This window comes from Phyllobates terribilis, unplaced genomic scaffold (assembly GCF_046119375.1).
Source record: "Phyllobates terribilis strain yellow unplaced genomic scaffold, ASM4611937v1 Scaffold_4__5_contigs__length_816908805, whole genome shotgun sequence".
In the NCBI taxonomy this organism is placed as follows: domain Eukaryota; kingdom Metazoa; phylum Chordata; class Amphibia; order Anura; family Dendrobatidae; genus Phyllobates; species Phyllobates terribilis.
The window spans coordinates 682,582,760-682,604,707 of NW_027362764.1; the positions used below are offsets into that span (position 1 = coordinate 682,582,760).

Genomic DNA, 21,948 nt, shown 5'->3' on the forward strand with positions numbered 1-21,948 from the left:
TTCACGATTCTCATGTTTTCTAACAAAATCCAGCATCTGTTCACATTCAAATAATGAATTTTTTTGTGATGCCATAACTTGGGAAACTGAATTTAGGAATTTGAATTTTTGTACAAAAGTTGTTATCATATGTTGTACTTTTCCATTTTTGATGAGAGCTTTGTACAACCGTTCAAATATGGACATGAATGTATATGTACATTCCTTCCTACCAATCCTTAGTTTCTGCAGATCTTCTATGTTGGGAAAATCCTTTGTGACACAATAAATCAAATATCTTAATCTGTCCGAATCATTTTCCCATCCATTAGGAGAGTCATTTTCACAGGGCATTAAATGTAAACGTCTGGACAATGTCACAGGAATCCATATTTTAAATAATTGATTCCTCTCCTCATTGGATAAATCAAACTTATCAGAGAAGCTCTCAAATGTCTCTGAATTTCTACAGGCATGGATTTTGACATCATATTTTGGCATGATTTTGTATAATTTCAGCAAATTTTTCCTCATTTTAATTTGGAGTTGAGCCTGGGTAATTCCAGAATTCTCTGATATTTTTAGTGGCTCTTGTACGTCCGTTCCTCCTACGTCACTCACGTCTCCTCCCACATCACCTAGTATGTCGGTTTCTCGTATGTCAGTCATGTCTCCTCCCATGTCAGGTTTCTGTATGTCCGTCTCTTGGTCAGACCCAAGGTCACCTTCAGTTACAGACACGTGTCTTACTTCTTGTTCATTTTCCACATTACAGTCTGAATCAGTATCACCGTCTGACACTTCTACACTATATTCCTGCTTAGAAATCTCTAACACAAGACTATGAAAAAAATCTACCAAATGTAGAATATTTCTCAATTTCTGTTTGTCTCTATTTACCAATTTAGAAGTTAACTGTAAATTCTGCAATTCACATTCTTTGTATAAACTGAGCCACAAAACTTCTATGTCATCTCATACATTAACTTTGAAATTAATATTACTTTGTTTAGCAAAAGAAGAAATTATATCCATATTTTGCTTACCTTAAGATTCCTTGGCTTCTCTTTATCAGCACGTCCTGTCTTCAGTTCGTCTGATTCTTTTCCTGTGTGATTCTGTTCCTTGTTAGTACCTCTGCTTCCTGTCTTTCCTCAGTCTGTAGGTCCTTTCTGCTTCTCGTGACAAACTAGTGAATTTACTGACACGTGAACAACAGCTGTTCAGCTCGTCAGGACTCCCCCCTTGTTCACGGAAGAAATTCACTTACTTAATTTAAAAAAACAAAAAACAGGACTGGCAGGCTCACCATTGTAAAATAATACTCTTCCTGTATTATTTTTTTCTACTGAGGACTTCTAAAAGTAGCAATATCACGATATTCTTATAAAAAATGTATCTATTTATTCTTGGATTGTCCATTAAAAAGAATCAGATTGCAGCAGGTACATACAATAATTAGTTATAAAGTAATTGTCCATTTGTCCATAATTAGCTTAATTGTTGAGATTCACCCATCTTTCCTTGGATCCTGGCTGGTAAATCATGTCTTTGTCCAGCATGTGTCCAGGCCTACATGTCATCTGCTTCTCAGCATGAAGATTCTGTGTCTTGTGGGGTGGGCAGAGCAAGAGAGCCCCCCCTTTCTGTATCATGGGCTTTTATAGCCAGTCGTATGGACACCTGTTCTACATATGGTAGTGAACCAAAAATACACACACAAATAGCGCATGTCAACTAGACACGATGGCTGAGGCATAGAACTCAGAAAAATGATTATCGATTAACATTCCAAATGAATTTCCATAATTAACCATTTAACAGAGACCGCCTGGGAATGCCAGGTGCTGTAGGCTTTTGCTTTTTCCTTCCTTCCACCAGCAGGGGGCACTCTCTTCTATGCCTTTTTTCCATTCCCTTTCACAAGTGCACACATTCATTCTCTTTTCTTTTTTTCATTTGCTTTCTCTCTTGCGCTATTTCATCTCTGCAAAATACCAGCATCCTTCTGATCACCGTGGGCCTCCAGCATTGTTGCTTCTTTACTTTTAATGCTAGGCTCCTTTTCACCAGGACCAGCGTCTCCCGCGTGGCTGGAGGCATCCACCGGTAACCCCAAGCAGAAGACCTTTGCAGGCAACACGACCCTCCCCCCTGAAGAGCAGCTCAAAGTCACTGGCAACCATCTCACCCTCTTCCTTCATTCACCCCTGGACGTCTCGCTCAGCCCCCAAGTTACGGGTCCAGCTTGCTCTTTCTGTCACATTACCGCGATGAAGGGTTTAGCCTGCAGGAGACCCTGCGCCGAGCCATTTTTGAAGACTACTGATACAGCGGGTGAATCACTGTTAAACAAACCACACCTGTAGGGACGGCACAGACTTTGCATGGACCCTTCGGAGCCCGCCCCGTCACGGCCAGATTGCTCGCCACCAAGCGATCGTATGAAAGGCTAGCCGGGCGATGAATCGAGCAGCTTCTACTGGCCATACCACCTTGGATACGCCCGATCTCATATGATCTCGGAAGCAAAGCAGGGCTGGGCTTGGACAGTACTTGGATGGGAGACCTCGTGGGAACACCGCGTGCTATAGACCATTTTGATGACGTTTTTAACTACTGCCCAGCTCGGCTAGCATGGAACGGCGCCTTGCCGGACGCCGACCTTAAGTAACTTAGATTATGGAAGCCCCAAGGCCTCTGAGCCAGTTGGCAGCTAAGTACGCTACCCCGCCGCCTTCACGCAGGCCTGACACCGAGCTCATTGTCACGGCTAGGAGTGCTTATTGACTCCGCAGCTCGCCGTGTGGAAATGATGGCGTTAAAAGCACCCGGGGCCGTGAAGGGGCCAGGCTTTCAGCAGGTGCTCAGGGAAGGTTTGGATGCCGGCCTCCTAGCGAGGGCCAGCAGAAGTAACATGTTTCTCTGCAAAGTAGCTTTTGTAACCAAGCCAGACGGCTGACAAAGAGCTAACCTCAGTGCAAGGAAGGTGCGGAAGGAATTGGGGAGGGGAGGGGGTGATATCTGCTAGGGCCCTGAAATCATAAAACAGGCAGGAGAGTCTGACGCATGGTGACGGAGAGGTTGTAGGGGCAGATAGGGGGTGTTGTCACGTGCGAGCACGTGTGCATGCTGGCTTGTGTGTAAGAGTGCGATTCCTAGGTGTGGCGCGCTGCAGACAGTCAAAGGGATTGTTCCCTTTCATTAAAAGTTAATCCCCGGCTGCAGGCTATTAGAAAGCAACTAACCGCGCTCTACTCAACCTACCCGGGTCAACCGGTGAGTCTCGCCTCTGCTCCCGGCCTGTGGCATTGGCCGTGAAGCTGACGTTCCGTCTACAGCGCTGCAGCCGATCAGTGAGCTCAGCGGCTCTGAGTGGGGCGTTGTGTCTACAAGACCTTTTAAGGAAGCCAGCAAAAAAATTGAAGAGAAGGGAAAGCACAAAAGGACCTGGTCTTGCTGAGCACTGGAAAGGGCAGCCGGCAGCCAGACGTCAAAGTAGAAAAGCAGCAAGTGAGAGGCTTGTCTCTGCCTACGGCCACACCAACCTGAACACGCCTGATCTCATCTGATCTTGGAAGCTAAGCAGGGTTGGGACTGGTTAGTACTTGGATGGGAGACTGTAAAATAATGCTCTTACTATATTATTTTTTTCTACTGAGGACTTCTCAAAGTATCAATATCACGATATTCTTATAAAAAAATGTATCTATTTTTTCTTGGATTGTCCATTAAAAAGAATCAGATTGCAGCAGGTACATACAATAATTAGTTATAAAGTAATTGTCCATTTGTCCATAATTAGCTTAATTGTTGAGATTCACGCATCTTTCCTTGGATCCTGGCTGGTAAATCATGTCTTTGTCCAGCATGTGTCCAGGCCTACATGTCATCTGCTTCTCAGCATGAAGATTCTGTGTCTTGTGGGGTGGGCAGAGCAAGAGAGCCCCCCCTTTCTGTACCATGGGCTTTTATAGCCAGTCGTATGGACACCTGTTCTACATATGGTAGTGAACCAAAAATACACACACAAATAGCGCATGTCAACTAGACACGATGGCTGAGGCATAGAACTCAGAAAAATGATTATCGATTAACATTCCAAATGAATTTTCATAATTAACCATTTAACAGAGACCGCCTGGGAATGCCAGGTCCTGTAGGCTTTTGCTTTTTCCTTCCTTCCACCAGCAGGGGGCACTCTCTTCTATGCCTTTTTTCCATTCCCTTTCACAAGTGCACACATTCATTCTCTTTTCTTTTTTTCATTTGCTTTCTCTCTTGCGCTATTTCATCTCTGCAAAATACCAGCATCCTTCTGATCACCGTGGGCCTCCAGCATTGTTGCTTCTTTACTTTTAATACTAGGCTCCTTTTCACCAGGACCAGCGTCTCCCGTGTGGCTGGAGGCAACCACCGGTAACCCCAAGCAGAAGACCTTTGCAGGCAACATGACCCTCCCCCCTGAAGAGCAGCTCAAAGTCAATGGCAACCATCTCACCCTCTTCCTTCATTCACCCCTGGACATCTCGCTCCGTCCCCAAGTTATGCGTCCAGCTTGCTCTTTCTGTCACATTACCGCAATGAAGGGTTTAGCCTGCAGGAGACCCTGCGCCGAGACATTTTTGAAGACACCTGATGCGACGGGTGAATCACTGCTAAACAAACCACACCTGTAGGGACGGCACAGCCTTTGCATGGACCCTTCGGAGCCCGCCCCGTCACGGCCAGATTGCTCGCCACCAAGCGTGTTACAACTCTCCTGTTAGTTTTTTTTTAGTTTGCTGGTCACATGACCATTTTGCCTATTTAATCCGGCTCCGCCCTCCTGGCTTTGCTGGACTTCATTTGTATTTACTACTGTTGAGCTAGCTTGTTGCTCTGTTGCCGTTCTCTGTTAGTTTTGCTAGGTCTTCTGACCCCTATGTCTTTTTGTTGTGTGTTTGTCTTTGACTGCTACTATTTCTGCTAGGAGGTGTCCAACTTTTCCCAGTCCCTAGATCTTGTAGGGATCCCTCCCTCACATCTATATGTCTGCGTTCAGACTAACCGAGGACTTTAGCGGGTCTGATCGCAGGATCAGGTTCCCCGTTACATCGTAGGGATCTAGTTTAGTTCTATTGTAGGGATAGATCTCCTTTCTTTCCTTAGTCTCTGTAGCAGATCATAACAGTAATTCCAGCCATAAAAAAAAAAAAAAAAAAATTTCTCTAAGGAAAGACCTCCAGTTTTCCATCATGGTCTCGGTGCAAGATTTGGCTCAACGCTTGCAGGGACTCTCTCTGGAGGTGACCAAGCTCCAACAACACGTGAGTAGCTGTTCTGGAGCGCATTTTGTGGAACCTAAGGTACGTCTGCCTGATCTATTTTTTGGCAAACAACAAGATTTTTTTTCTTTTAAAAATGCTTGTCTATTATATTTTCGTTTGAGACCCGGATCCTCTTGTGATGAATCACAGCGCATAGGGATCATAATGTCACTTTTGCGCAAAGATCCTCAGGGATGGGCCTTCTCTCTCCAACCTAGTGATCCGTGCTTTACATCAGTGGATAGTTTTTTTTCTGCTTTGGGTTTGTTGTACGATGATCCTGATCGTGTCTCATCTGCTGAGTCTGAATTAAGACGTTTGAGGCAGGGATCAGGTAATGTGGAAAAATATTGTTCTCACTTCCGTCGGTGGTCTGCCCAGGTGGGGTGGAACGATTCTGCTTTGAAAAGCTTGTTTCTTGCAGGGCTATGTGAAAGGGTAAAGGATTTACTGATTGCTTATCCCACACCTGGAAACTTGCAGGAGACAATGCAATTAGCTATACGGGTGGACAGGAGACTGCATGAAAGGGTTAATGAGAGTAAATCCTCTGCTATGTCAACTTCGAGTCCTGAGAGGTTCTGTGCTGACAATGGAGAGCCAATGGAAAGTGGGGCGATGGCACCCCGCTCTCAGGAAAAAGACCGCCGACTTTCTGAAGGCTTGTGTTTCTATTGCGGAAATTCTGGTCATTTTATTAAGAGCTGTGTGCTTCGTAAGAAGAAAGAAAAAAAATGGTCAGTCATGCTCGTATTGCCTGTTTAAATTCTAAGGGAGTATTCCTATCTGCCACTACTGCTGCTCAGGATGAATTAATTGAATTTCGGGTATTTGTGGATTATGGATCTACTCTGAATGTGATTGATGGGGGATTCTTGGAAAAACTTAGATTAGAACCTAAAACTTTGTCATCCCCTATTGCTGTGGTTTCTGTCGATGGCTCTCCCTTGAAGAGTGTTACTCACAAGGTCTGTGAACTTCCCCTCACTATTAATGGTATTCATCAAGAGAATTTGGATTTGGTGGTATTGGATAATTTGCCTTCTCCAGTAATATTGGGGTTACCCTGGTTAAAATTGCACAATCCTGTACTGGATTGGTCTACCAATGAAATTAAGTCCTGGAGCCCTAAGTGTTATGACAAGTGTTGTAACGGGCGCATTGCTGCTGTGGATAGAGGGGAATTGCCTGTACCTATTCAGGATTTTTGGAGAGTTTTTTCTGAGGAGGAGTCGCAGGTTTTGCCTCCCCATAGAGACTATGATTGTACCATTGAATTTGTCCCTGGCGCGACTCTTCCTAAGAGTCGTTTATTTAATCTTACTATTCCTGAAAGAAAGGCTTTGGAAGAATACATACAGACAAGCTTGGCCGCCGGTCACATTAGGCCTTCCAAGTCTCCTGTGGCTGTTGGATTTTTTTTTGCAAAAAAAAAAAGATGGCGGTTTACGTCCTTGTCTGGACTTTCGTGAGATTAATAAAATTACTGTACGCAATCCTTACCCACTGCCATTGATTCCTGATTTATTTAACCAGTTAGTGGGGGCCAAGTGGTTCTCTAAAATTGATCTCCGGGGGGCATACAATTTGTTGCGCATGAAGGAGGGTGATGAATGGAAGACTGCTTTTAACACTCCTGTGGGTCATTTTGAGAATCTGGTTATGCCTTTTGGTCTCACCAATGCTCCAGCATTTTTTCAGAATCTTATTAATGATATCCTTAGACCTTTAATCGGCAAAAATGTGGTTGTGTATTTGGATGACATTTTGATTTATTCGCCGGATCTGGAGTCTCATTGGCGGAGCGTACGTGAGGTATTACAGTTATTAATGGACAATTCGCTTTTTGCTAAGCTGGAGAAATGTGAGTTCGCTGTACAGAGAATTAGTATTTTGGGCTACATTATCTCCAGTGAAGGTTTTGAGATGGACCCGGTTAAAGTTCAAGCTGTGCAGGAATGGCCTAGGCCTATTGGTTTGAAATCGATACAGAGGTTTTTGGGTTTCGCCAATTATTACAGAAAATTCATAAAAAAATTTTCTATTATTGTCAAGCCGCTGACCGATCTCACCAGGAAAGGTGCTAATGCGGTTCAGTGGACTTCTGAGGCCATTGAAGCTTTTGTGTTTCTAAAGGAGAGGTTCACCTCTGCTCCCATCCTTATGCAGCCTGATGTGACTAAGCCGTTTTTGGTTGAGGTTGATGCTTCTTTGGTGGGGGTTGGTGCGGTGTTGTCTCAGGAAAACAAGGATGGAGTACATCCCTGTGCCTTTTTTTCAAAAAAATTTTCCGAGACGAAACTTAATTACGATATTGGTAATCAGGAATTGCTGGCGATTAAACTCGCATTTGAACACTGGAGTCATCTCTTGGAAGGTGCTGAATTTCCCATTCAGGTTTTCACTGATCATAAAAATCTGATCTATCTTGATGCTGCCAAGCGCTTGAATGCCCGTCAGGCTAGGTGGGCACTTTTTTTCTCGCGGTTTAATTTTTCCGTTACTTACATCCTGGGTACCAAGAATGTTAAAGCGGATGCTTTGTCTCACAGCTTTTCTCACATGGTCGGTGTTGAGGAGGAAGAGGAGACCATTTTACAAGAAGGTGTTGTGATTGCTGCTTTGGACTCCGTTTTGGAGGATGAGATTCTTAAAGCACAGGAGAATGCCCCATCTAACACTCCACATGGGAGGTTGTTTGTGCCTAGGACCTTTAGGAGAGATTTGTTTGTTGAGTGTCATGAGTCTCGGTTGGCAGGTCATCCAGGAATTTCTGAGACCAAGAGACTTGTGGGTCGCAGTTTTTGGTGGCCTGGATGGCAGAAGGAAGTCATTAAGTGGGTGCGCCAATGTACTGTGTGTGCAAGATCCAAGTCTTCGCATGCTCCTGCTGCGGGGTTGCTTTGCCCTCTGGAGGTTCCTAGTGCACCTTGGACACATCTGGCTATGGACTTTATTACTGACCTTCCTCCCTCTGAAGGTTTCACGGTCATCTGGGTGGTCGTGGACCGTTTTAGCAAGATGTGTCACTTGGTTCCCTTCATCAAACTGCCTTGCGCTAAGACACTCGCTAAGGCCTTTGTCAAGGAGATTGTCAGACTACATGGTGTTCCTACTGACATTGTTTCTGATAGGGGACCTCAGTTCGTGGCTCGTTTTTGGCGTGCCTTTTGTGACAGGTTGGGAGTTCATTTGTCGTTTTCATCCGGATATCATCCTGAGTCTAATGGCCAGACAGAAAGGAAGAACCAGGTTGTTGAGCAGTTCTTGCGTTGTTTTGTGGCAGACAATCAAGAGGCGTGGTCTGAGTTTCTGCCACTTGCTGAATTTGCTCTTAACAACCATACATCCTCTTCTGCTGGGTGTTCGCCTTTTTTGTGTTGTTCTGGGAGACATCCGTCTTTTGGGTCATTTTCCAAATTGGTTTCGGCTGTGCCTGAGGAGGAGAGTTTTTCCGGTGATTTGGAGAGAGTTTGGACGGATGTGCGTGGTAATCTTCAGGAGGCTAACAAAAAATCTAAGATGTACTTTGATAGGAAACGGCAAGAGGTTTTGTTTGCGGTTGGTGACATGGTTTGGTTGTCCTCTAAGAATCTGCGATTGAGGATTCCTTCTAAAAAATTGGGTCCCAAGTTCGTAGGGCCCTTTAAGGTACTTCAGATAGTTAACCAATCTGCTGTTAGGCTGGAGGTTCCTACGTCCTGGAGGATTAATCCGGTGTTTCATGTTTCTCTTTTGAAAAAAGCTGATGTGTCGGATGGTGACGCCTCTGCCACTGTTCCTCCGGTGGTGGAGGACGGGGAATATGAAATTTCCCGCATCCTAAATTCTAGACGGTATAGAGGGAGTTTGCAGTATCTCGTCGCTTGGAAGGGTTTCGGACCTGAGGATAACTCATGGGTGAGAGCGGATTATGTTTCTGCCCCCAGACTTTTCCGAGCGTTTCACAGGAGGTTTTCTGGTAAGCCTGGGCCTAGGGGATCCGGAGGATCCTCTTAGAAGAGGGGGTACTGTTACAACTCTCCTGTTAGTTTTTTTTTAGTTTGCTGGTCACATGACCTTTTTGCCTATTTAATCTGGCTCCGCCCTCCTGGCTTTGCTGGACTTCATTTGTATTTACTACTGTTGAGCTAGCTTGTTGCTCTGTTGCCGTTCTCTGTTAGTTTTGCTAGGTCTTCTGACCCCTATGCCTTTTTGTTGTGTGTTTGTCTTTGACTGCTACTATTTCTGCTAGGAGGTGTCCAACTCTTCCCAGTCCCTAGATCTTGTAGGGATCCCTCCCTCACATCTATAGGTCTGCGTTCAGACTAGCCGAGGACTTTAGCGGGTCTGATCGCAGGATCAGGTTCCCCGTTACATCGTAGGGATCTAGTTTAGTTCTATTGTAGGGATAGATCTCCTTTCTTTCCATACTCTCTGTAGCAGATCATAATAAAGCGATCCTGAGAAAGGCTGGCCGGGCGATGGATCAAGCAGCATCTACTGGCCATACCACCTTGGATACGCCCGATCTCGTCTGATCTCAAAAGCAAAGCAGGGCTGGGCTCAGACAGTACTTGGATGGGAGACCTCCTGGGAACACCGGGTGCTGTAGACCATTTTGATGACATTTTGCCCTACTGCCCAGCTCGGCTAGCAAGGAACGGCGCCTTGCCGGACACCGACCTTAAGTAACTAAGATGATGGAAGCCCCAAGGCCTCTGAGCCAGTTGGCAGCTAAGTACGCTACCACACAGGCCTGACACCGAGCTCCTTGCCACGGCTAGGAGTGCTTATTGACTCCGCAGCTCGACGTGTGGAAATGATGGCATTAAAAGCACCCGGGGCCGTGAAGGGGCCAGGCTTACAGCAGGTGACCAGGGAAGGATTTGGATGCCGGCCGCCTAGCGAGGGCCAGCAGAAGTAACATGTTTCTCTCCAAATAAGCTTGTGTAACCAAGCCAGACGGCTGACAAAGAGCTAACCTCAGTGCAAGGAAGGCAAGGAAGGAATTGGGGAGGGGGGGGTGATTCCTGCTAGGGGCCTGAAATCATAAAACAGGCAGGAGAGTCTGACGCATGGTGACGGAGAGGTTGTAGGGGCAGATAGGGGGTGTTGTCACGTGCGAGCACGTGTGCATGCTGGCTTTTGTGTGAGAGTGCGCTTCCTAGGTGTGGCGCGCTGCAGACAGTCAAAGGGATTGTTCCCTTTCATTAAAAGTTAATCCCCGGCTGCAGGGTATTAGAAAGCAACTAACCGTGCTCTACTCACCCTACCCGGGTCTACCGGTGAGTCTCGCCTCTGCTCCCGGCCTGTGTCATTGGCCGCGAAGCTGACGTTCCGTCGACAGCGCTGCAGCCGATCAGTGAGCTCAGCGGCTCTGAGTGGGGCGTTGTGTCTACAAGACCTTTTAAGGAAGCCAGCAAAAAAATTGAAGAGAAGGGAAAGCACAAAAGGACCTGGTCTTGCTGAGCACTGGAAAGGGCAGCCGGCAGCCAGACTTCAAAGTAGAAAAGCAGCAAGTGAGAGGCTTGTCTCTGCCTACGGCCACACCACCCTGAACATGCCCAATCTTGTCTGATCTCAGAAGCTAAGCAGCATTGGGCCTGGTTAGTACTTGGATGGGAGACTACCTGGGAATACCAGGTGCTGTAGGCTTTTGCTTTTTCCTTCCTTCCACCAGCAGGGGGCACTCTCTTCTATGCCTTTTTTCCATTCCCTTTCACAAGTGCACACATTCATTCTCTTTTCTTTTTTTCACTTGCTTTCTCTCTTGCGCTATTTCATCTCTGCAAAATACCAGCATCCTTCTGATCACCGTGGCCCTCCAGCATTGTTGCTTCTTTACTTTTAATACTAGGCTCCTTTTCACCAGGACCAGCGTCTCCCGCGTGGCTGGAGGCAACCACCGGTAACCCCAAGCAGAAGACCTTTGCAGGCAACACGACCCTCCCCCCTGAAGAGCAGCTCAAAGTCACTGGCAACCATCTCACCCTCTTCCTTCATTCACCCCTGGACGTCTCGCTCCGCCACCAAGTTACGGGTCCAGCTTGCTCTTTCTGTCACATTACCGCGATGAAGGGTTTAGCCTTCAGCAGCAAGTGCGAGACGTGTTTCTGCCTACAGCCACATCACCCTGAACATGCCTGATCTCATCTGATCTCAGAAGCTAAGCAGTGTCGGGCCTGGTTAGTACTTGGATGGGAGACTGTAAAATAATACTCTTCCTGTATTGTTTTTTTCTACTGAGGACTTCTCAAAGTATCAATATCACGATATTTTTATAAAAAAATGTATCTATTTATTCTTGGATTGTCCATTAAAAAGAATCAGATTGCAGCAGGTACATACAATAATTAGTTATAAAGTAATTGTCCATTTGTCCATAATTAGCTTAATTGTTTAATTGCTGAGATTCACCCATCTTTCCTTGGATCCTGGCTGGTAAATCATGTCTTTGTCCAGCATGTGTTCAGGCCTACATGTCATCTGCTTCTTAGCATGAAGATTCTGTGTCTTGTGGGGTGTTCAGAGCAAGAGAGCCCCCCCTCTCTGTACCATGGGCTTTTATAGCCAGTCGTATGGACACCTGTTCTACATGTGGTAGTGAACCAAAAATACACACACAAATAGCGCATGTCAACTAGACACGATGGCTGAGGCATAGAACTCAGAAAAATGATTATCGATTAACATTCCAAATGAATTTCCATAATTAACCATTTAACATTTCCCCCTTTTTGAGAATAAAAGGACTTTAACTGAAAAATCTTAAAAGAAGATACATTCATCAATCATTTTTTCTTTCCTTCTTCCTTGGCAATATCATTAAATTTCCATAATAATAATAATAGTAATAATAGTATCAATATCGGATTATTGTTATATAATGATGTGAATTCATGTTATGGTAAGCCGTGACTAATATTCATTTAATATGTATAATTATACTTCCCTATATCTAAATTGAAGCAATCGCGGGTTCAATCGTCATCATCTGATGTCATCGGGTCGTCGTCTCGTCTTCTTCTTGATTCTTTTATAACACAGTCTTTAGATGAAAACTGTAGCGCCGGCGTTCCTGCCCTCTGCTAGGCAGGGACGCTGTTCCCCTCACCTCCCTGCTCCGTGCCCGGCGTCCTCCTCCCGCTCTGCTGGCAGCGCGCGCTCCTTCCCGGCCACTGTGCTTAGGGCGCGCGCGCGCGCTCTCCCTCCCTCTTAAAGGGGCCGCGCGCGCCGTCCTAAGGAGTCCCCGGCCAATGGCCGGAGGACTTCACCATATATAAGGCACCTCCTCCAAAATGGAGGTGCCCGAGCAATGTTGTTGCACTGTTCTACTCTGCTTCAGCCCTCAGGTCCCGTTGCCAGTTACCTGCCAGTTACCTGCCTAATTCCTGCCAGAGTCCTGCCAGTTTGCTGTCTGTTTCCTGCCAGTTATTCCTGCTACCTGCTTGCTAGCCTGAGGTCCGACGGTCTGCCTTTCTACTCCTGTCAGTCTGTCTATGGACCAGCTTGTCCGCTCACCTGGGAGCGCTCCTCCGCTACCTGCCTGCTTGCCTGCCCGGAGGCTCCGCCGTCACGTGCTGTGACCACCAGCTATTCCAGAGACTCTTGCCCGCTCACCTGGGAGCGCTTCTCCGCTACCTGCCTGCTTGCCAGCCCGGAGGCTCCGCCGTCACGTGCTGTGACCACCAGCTATTCCAGAGACTCTTGCCCGCTCACCTGGGAGCGCTTCTCCGCTACCTGCCTGCTTGCCAGCCCGGAGGCTCCGCCGTCACGTGCTGTGACCACCAGCTATTCCAGAGACTCTTGCCCGCTCACCTGGGAGCGCTTCTCCGCTACCTGCCTGCTTGTCTACCTGGAGGCTTCGCCGTCACGTGCTGTGACCACCTGCTATTCCAGAGACTCTTGCTTGCTCACCTGGGAGCACACATCCTCCATCTGCCTTGCTAGCCTACCTGGAGGTTCAGCCATCACAGGTCGTACCTACCCTTTACCCAGAGACTGCCCCGGTCACTTGCCGTGACCTCCAGCCCGTTCACCCAGAGACTGTCCCGGTCACTTGCCGTGATCTCCAGCCCGTTCACCCAGAGACTGCCCCGGTTACTTGCCGTGACCTCCAGCCCGTTCACCCAGAGACTGCCCCGGTCACTTGCCGTGACCTCCAGCCCGTTCTTCCAGAGACTGTCCCGGTCACTTGCCGTGACCTCCTGCCCGTACACCCAGAGACTGTCCCGGTCACCTGCCGTGACTGCCTGCCTGGTCGCCACCCGCTCCCTTACAAGGACCGCCCCCTTGTATAGTAGCTCAGAGGTTCCGCCTCCCAGACCCGTTACAGTTTGCTCGGGCCATGGAACCCGGTGCCACCCAAGCTCCCTCGCTCTCGGACCTCTGTCATGAACTGTCCCGTCAGAGGTCGCAACAGGAGTCCATCCTGGGTCACCTGCGGAATGTCAATTCTCGCCTGGATACTCTGACTGCTCCACCAGCAACCATTGCCAGTGCCATGACTCACAACCCGGCAGCTCCGCTGCCCACCAATACCATGGTATCCTACCCCGGACCCCGGCTTTCTGCACCTCCTCGCTTCAGAGGCGACTCCGCCCAGGCTCGGGGCTTCATAAATCAGTGCACCCTGCACTTTGAACTATTGTCCCACCAGTTTAACTCCGACTGGGCCAAAATTGCCTTCATCATGTCCCATATCACCGGGGAGGCCCTGGCCTGGCTAAATCCTCTATGGGAGAGAGGAGACCCCCTGGTGTCCGACTTGCCTGCCTTCCTCACGGCTTTCCGGAAAGTCTTCGACGAACCCGGACGGAAGACCTCATCCGCATCATCTCTGCTACGCCTCCGTCAGGGAAGTCTCACCGTGGGCCAATATGCCATACGGTTCCGTACCCTTGCCTCGGAGCTGGCCTGGGATAACGATGCTCTGGTATCCGTCTTCTGGGAGGGTCTGTCCGGCCGTATTAAAGATGAACTTGCCGGTCGGGACATTCCTACCACTCTCGATGACCTAATAACTCTTGCCACCCGGATTGACCTACGGTTCCTGGAGCGTGCCAAAGAGGTCACCCGTGAGAGGAGGTTTCCACGTCTAGCTCCTACCTTTCAGAGACACGTCACTCCCTCCATCTCTCCCCAGGTACACTCTCCTGAGTCTATGCAGGTCGACCAGACCAAGATGGTCAAAACCCGTCAGGACTTACGCCGTGCCGAGGGGAGCTGCTTCTACTGGACCGGATCCGTGCCTGCCCAGAGAGGTCGGGAAACGCCTGTGTCTAGGTTCGCTCAGAGAGGTCGACCTAGACAAGAATAAATCCTCTCCATCTCTGCTGCTGTCAGTTTCAATCGTCTGCGGGGAGAACCGTTATTTTGAACTAGCCCAACTGGACTCTGGAGCAGCCGGGAATCTTATTTCACAGTCCCTGGTAGAGAAATACCGCATCCCCACCAAACCTCTGGCTGTTCCCTTGTCTGTTGCTGCCGTGGATGGGGGTCTCTTACCACGCCCCATCCAACTCATCACCGAATCCATTACTCTGCAGGTGGGAATGCTGCATTCTGAGAGTATCTCCTTTCATGTTCTGCCTGGACTCTCTCACGCCCTCTTGCTAGGTCTACCTTGGCTCCAGAGACATGCACCCGTGCTTGACTGGCAGACCGGAGAAGTCCTTCGCTGGGGACAGGACTGCCATAAGACCTGTCTGGTTCCCGTCCATCCCGTCCGTCCTTCTCCTACCCCAGCTAATCTACCTGGACTTCCGATTCCTTATTGGTCTTATGCTGATGTCTTTAATAAAAAGGAAGCAGAGACGCTACCCCCTCATAGACCATACGACTGCCCTATCGACCTGTTACCCGGTACTACTCCTCCCCGTGGGCGTATTTATCCATTATCCGCTGCTGAGACCCGGTCGATGTCCGAATATATTGAGGAGAATCTGGCCAGGGGATTCATCTGGAAATCTACCTCCCCGGCGGGAGCAGGCTTCTTCTTCGTAAAAAAGAAGGACGGCTCTCTCCGTCCCTGTATAGACTATAGAGGCCTTAACCAAATCACGGTGAAGAATAAGTACCCCCTTCCGCTCATTCCGGAGTTATTTGATCGTCTGAGAGGGGCTAGAATCTTCACCAAACTGGACCTCCGTGGGGCGTACAACCTGGTTCGTATCCGTCAGGGGGATGAATGGAAGACGGCATTCAACACCCGGGACGGCCACTATGAATATCTGGTAATGCCCTTTGGTCTCTGTAACGCTCCTGCCGTCTTTCAAGAGTTGGTCAATGACATCTTCCGGGACCTTCTCTACTCCTGCGTAGTAGTGTACCTGGATGACATCTTGGTCTTCTCTCCGGATCTCCAGACTCACCGGAGGGACGTTCGTCAGGTCCTGCTCAGGCTCAGGCAGAATCACCTCTTCGCTAAATACGAGAAGTGCCTCTTTGAGCAGACCTCGCTTCTGTTTTTGGGCTACATTATTTCTCAGACCGGCCTACGAATGGATCCAGAGAAACTGTCTGCCATCGAGAAATGGCCTCGACCGGAGGGGTTGAAGGCCATTCAGCGGTTCCTGGGCTTCGCCAACTACTACCGCCTCTTCATACCACACTTCTCTTCCCGGACTGCCCCAATTTCCGCGCTCACCCGTAAGGGTACTAATCCCAAAGAGTGGCCGCCCGAAGCAGAGGAGGCCTTTCTTTCCTTAAAACAGGCCTTCTCTTCCGCCCCGGTGCTGCATCGCCCGGACGGCAACAAGCAGTTCTTCCTGGAAGTTGACGCCTCCTCCTCTGGAGCCGGAGCGGTACTTACTCAAAAATCATCTTCCGGGAGGATGGTAACTTGCGGCTTCTTCTCTAAACTCTTCTCCTCCTCAGAGCGCAATTATTCCATACTAGACCGAGAGTTATTGGCCATCAAACTGGCATTGGAGGAGTGGCGTTACCTGCTCGAGGGGGCTCTTCACCCGGTAATAATTTACACGGACCACAAGAACTTGGCTTACCTCCAGCATGCCCAGAGACTTAACCCGCGCCAAGCCCGGTGGTCCTTGTTTTTTGCCCGCTTTGATTTTGTTCTTCATTTTCGCCCGGCTGACAAAAACGTCAAGGCGGACGCCTTGTCTCGATCCTTTCTGGTGTCTGATCTCGAGGAAGATCCGAAACACATCATCGATCCCGCCAGAGTAATGCAGGTGGCTCCCGTGAGTCTAAATCGTCTCCCTCCCGGAAAGACGTTCGTATCAGTACCTGATCGGGAGAAGATCCTTCACTGGGGTCACTCGTCTAAACTGGCTGGCCATGCCGGTCAAAAAAAGACCCTCCAGCTTATTACCCGGCACTACTGGTGGCCTACCCTGCTCAAGGACGTAATAGACTTTGTTTCTGCCTGTGTGTCCTGCGCCCGCAACAAGGTTCCGAGACATCTGCCAGCCGGTCGCCTCCTTCCGCTCCCAGTACCTGCTGCCCCCTGGCAGCATATAGCAATGGACTTTATAACAGACCTCCCAGTCTCTGCCGGTTGTACGGTCATTTGGGTGATCGCTGACCGCTTCTCCAAGATGGCTCATTTTGTTCCCCTGCCAGGCCTCCCGTCTGCACCCGAGCTAGCTAAAGACTTTATTCGTCACAACTTCCGTCTTCATGGCCTGCTCCTCCACATCGTGTCGGATCGTGGGGTACAGTTCACCTCACGCTTCTGGAGAGCCACTTGTAAACTGCTAGACGTCACCCTTGACTTCTCTTCCGCTTACCACCCACAGTCCAATGGTCAAGTGGAGCGGATCAATCAGAACCTGACCAGTTACCTCCGGCACTTCGTTAATGCCCATCATTCAGACTGGGTGGATCTCCTACCATGGGCCGAGTTCTCTTATAACAATCACGAGAGCGAATCCTCCTCCAAATCCCCGTTTTTTGTAGTCTTCGGTCAGCATCCTCGGATTCCTTTTCCTGTCTCCACCTCTGTGGACAACCCGGCTGCGGAATCTCTCGTTGGCAAATTTTCCTCCATTTGGGAGAGTACCCGATCCGCACTCCTTCAGTCGTCCGAACGGATGAGAAGACACGCTGACAAAAAACGCCTGGATCCTCCACAATTTCGTCCCGGAGATAAAGTCTGGCTCTCATCTAAATATGTCCGACTCAAGATACCTTCTTACAAGTTAGGGCCTCGGTTCATCGGCCCCCTGGAGGTCATCAGTCAGATCAACCCAGTGGCCTATAAATTGAAACTCCCGGCCAACTTACGGATCCCTAACTCCTTCCATGTATCTCTCCTCAAACCTGTGGTACTTAACTCTTTTCCAAGTCTACAGGTACGCCTCCTGCTCCGGTTTCTGCTGAGGACGAGTTTGAGGTAGAGAACATTCTTGCCACCAAAAGGGTAAGAGGAAAGACCTTTTTTCTAGTAGATTGGAAGGGGTTTGGTCCCGAGGAGAGAACGTGGGAGCCCCGGGAGAACATCCATGCCCCTCTTATCCTTGCTAAATTTCTGTCTGGCCTAAAAAAGGGGGGGCCTAAAAAGGGGGGTACTGTAGCGCCGGCGTCCCTGCCCTCTGCTAGGCAGGGACGCTGTTCCCCTCACCTCCCTGCTCCGTGCCCGGCGTCCTCCTCCCACTCTGCTGGCAGCGCGTGCTCCTTCCCGGCCACTGTGCTTAGGGCACGCGCGCGCGCTCTCCCTCCCTCTTAAAGGGGCCGCGCGCGCCGTCCTAAGGAGTCCCCGGCCAATGGCCGGAGGACTTCACCATATATAAGGCACCTCCTCCAAAATGGAGGTGCCCGAGCAATGTTGTTGCACTGTTCTACTCTGCTTCAGCCCTCAGGTCCCGTTGCCAGTTACCTGCCAGTTACCTGCCTGATTCCTGCCAGAGTCCTGCCAGTTTGCTGTCTGTTTCCTGCCAGTTATTCCTGCTACCTGCTTGCTAGCCTGAGGTCCGACGGTCTGCCTTTCTACTCCTGTCAGTCTGTCTATGGACCAGCTTGCCCGCTCACCTGGGAGCGCTCCTCCGCTACCTGCCTCCTTGCCTGCCCGGAGGCTCCGCCGTCACGTGCTGTGACCACCAGCTATTCCAGAGACTCTTGCCTGCTCACCTGGGAGCGCTTCTCCACTACCTGCCTGCTTGCCAGCCCGGAGGCTCCGCCGTCACGTGCTGTGACCACCAGCTATTCCAGAGACTCTTGCCCGCTCACCTGGGAGCGCTTCTCCGCTACCTGCCTGCTTGCCTACCTGGAGGCTTCGCCGTCACGTGCTGTGACCACCTGCTATTCCAGAGACTCTCGCTTCCTCACCTGGGAGCACACATCCTCCATCTGCCTTGCTAGCCTACCTGGAGCCTACCTTCAGCCATCACAGGTCGTACCTACCCTTTACCTAGAGACTGCCCCGGTCACTTGCCGTGACCTCCAGCCCGTTCACCCAGAGACTGCCCCGGTCACTTGCCGTGACCTCCAGCCCGATCACCCAGAGACTGTCCCGGTCACTTGCCGTGATCTCCAGCCCGTTCACCCAGAGACTGCCCCGGTCACTTGCCGTGACCTCCAGCCCATTCACCCAGAGACTGCCCCGGTCACTTGCCGTGACCTCCAGCCCGTTCACCCAGAGACTGCCCCGGTCACTTGCCGTGACCTCCAGCCCGTTCTTCCAGAGACTGTCCCGGTCACTTGCCGTGACCTCCTGCCCGTACACCCAGAGACTGTCCCGGTCACCTGCTGTGACTGCCTGCCTGGTCGCCACCCGCTCCCTTACAAGGACCGCCCCCTTGTATAGTAGCTCAGAGGTTCCGCCTCCCAGACCCGTTACAAAAACTCCTTTGAAATAAATTACAGCATGTAGATATTGTACAGTCCATAATTGTGCTCATTATTGTTCAGTCCATAAACTGTACTCTTTATTGGAAAGATCATGTGTGTCAGTTGATAAGAAAACAAAGTCCATGGATGAAATGTAGCTTTAATATCTGTGCAGCGTCACCTGGACTTACGTTGGATCGTCTTTGGAATCTTCCGTGTGTTCGCACTGGTGTCGTGTCACTTTTGGAACAGATGTGACGTCTTTGGTCAGTAAAGCAAGGGTTATCTTGACACTTTCCTGCTTTATATAGCACCATAACCAGTACTCAGTCCTTTATATACAGGACACATATGCCAGGTATTACCTGTTCACCAGCTTTCATTGAAGCGTTGCAGGTGATAAGAAACCACTGGAACGTGATGAAACTTGAACACAACACAGTACATATAGGATCATCGTCCTCTGCCGTCCTGGTGATCAGTGGTGTGAATTGTATTGTATGTAATGGACACAGTCTATTATAACACTCAGCATTCACACCTGTTACCTTCTGAGACGTCCGGATATCAGTTGCTTCTTCTTGTAACTTTTGAGAATCTCTTTGATTTATAAAAATTAAAAGTCTTTATTAAGATAGAATTCATAATTGCGATGTCTTGATTGAAGTCTTCATTCCCTAATCTGATACCAAATCTGGCAGTTTTTCCTAACCTATAATTTCACAGCGTACCATAGCAATCAGTAATATCCATCTAATTATTATCAAAATATTAAAATAAATTATGTTTGGAATAATAAACAATAATAGATAATAATTCATTATCAATCAAGTTCTCCATATGATAGAACATTTTTATGTCATAGGTGTAATTACCTTTTCCAACCCATAGGTGTCAGTGTATTTTGAAAAAACAAGTTTTTATATCTTTATTAAACCAATAATATCAAAGAATGTATACTCCTGAACCAAAATGAATAAATATATGAATATATGAATGAATGAATGAATGAATAAATGAATAAATGAATGAATGAATTGTTGTGTTTACTCAGAAAATGTAAACATTTTTTTCCTTAGCAATATATATTTAATGAAGCAATACTCTTGTATTAGACATTACTTTATTAAATATTGATGTGTTTTCTCAATTGAGATATTGAACTCAAATAAAATCAAATGAGAATTAAAAAATGAAAAAATAGAAAAATAAGAAGTATAAAGTAAGAATAAAATTTTAAAAATGAAAAATAAAATTAAGAGTAAAAATAAGAATAAAAATAAAAATAAGGCCTTTAAATTTTAATGACAAATGCAGAGTAGTTATATTCTCCATAAAAAATACCCTTATATCTCCATTATCTGGATGATTTCATATTTGTCATAACCTTGTACCACCAAAAAATATTAAATTATGCAACTTTGCATGTAATACCCTTCTTAATTATACCATAGTACCTTATTATTATTTCTTCTTTATTAAAATGTGTGGAAAATAAGTATTGATCAAAAGTGATTATGTAATCAGGATCAAAAACACATTTTCCCCCTTAATACCAAAAATATTATTTTATAAAATTTATGTATATATCAGAACCCAATTAAAAATAATTATTCTTCTAGAAATATTGTGCATAAATTTCATATTGATGAGTAGCATAGATTTGACTAAAGAGAGGTGTGTACCTATTTAGGTAACCATTAAAAATAATATTATAGTTATTCAAGAATATTATCATGTGGAAAATTATTCTAAATATAAATTTGCTTTGTAAACCATTTTGATGTGTGGTTGCCCTTATCCACTATTAGTTAAATCAAGAAATAATAATTATTAAAGAATTATAGAAATATATACTGTATATGTAGATAATACCTAATTATGTATTATAATTTCCTCAGAATTAAATATATTTTTGTACCTTCACATAAAGAAACATTTTTTTTTTTTAAACATACAAACATACGAGGCCTCTGTCACATCAATCACACTTAGCAGCTGCTGATTTACTCATCTGTCACCTTAACTCTGACATTCACAGATCTTATGAGAGTAAGTCACTGGAATTTCAGACACTTGAAAAAACTCTTGTCTTAGATTCTTTTTTCACTGGCTGCCCGGTCTTAAGTTACATCAGTTGAAAATAGAATGAATGGGATACTATACTATTAGCTCAAAGTTCAAAGGCCGCAGCTGTCACACGTCATGCTGTAAAGCTACTTTAATTTGCACGAACACTTCATGCACAGAAAATATTAGCAACACAAAAGAATTAATAAGTATTACATATATATTATAGTTCAACTAGATATATTGTTATTATTTTAAAATGTTATACACATAAAATCATGCAATTTTTTCACTTCCTGTGTGAATAAAGAAATAAATCCATTTTAGAGTTCTTTGATCAAATCCTGCTTTGGAATGAAAACTCTAAGGAAATATAAGAAAATAAAATTAAATATCAAATTCATACAGAGACAGAATTCTTTAAATATCTTATACATATATTGGTTGGTTCTAATGTAATTCAAAATATTGCGACTTAAAGTTATAAATATGAAGTTCTAATTATTAATTAATATGTATATATATATATATATATTTTATAAAAGTATATATAAATACAATTATACGCAATCTCGACTTAGACAAGTGTATATATATATATATATATATATATATTCATATATATATGAACTATTAGAAACTATGTAACTACAATTTTACTGTATAAGATTATAAATAAATATTGAGACATTGTATTACATTTTGATACAACATTATAATTACAGTTTTTCCTTAGCCACTCCCTAAACCAAATCTTCTGTCTCTCTCAAATATCTCCAGGAACGCCCAATTTAGGAAAGACATTTTTCTATCCTTC

At 46.7% G+C, this 21,948-nt stretch overlaps 3 pseudogenes; all 3 read left to right on the top strand.

The window, feature by feature from the left end:
- The first annotated feature begins 2,456 nt into the window (after nt 1–2,456).
- Nucleotides 2,457–2,576, top strand: LOC141268253 (5S ribosomal RNA; annotated as a pseudogene).
- Nucleotides 2,577–9,765: 7,189 nt separating this feature from the next.
- Nucleotides 9,766–9,885, top strand: LOC141269105 (5S ribosomal RNA; annotated as a pseudogene).
- Nucleotides 9,886–10,806: 921 nt separating this feature from the next.
- Nucleotides 10,807–10,925, top strand: LOC141268832 (5S ribosomal RNA; annotated as a pseudogene).
- The last annotated feature ends 11,023 nt before the right edge of the window (nt 10,926–21,948 follow it).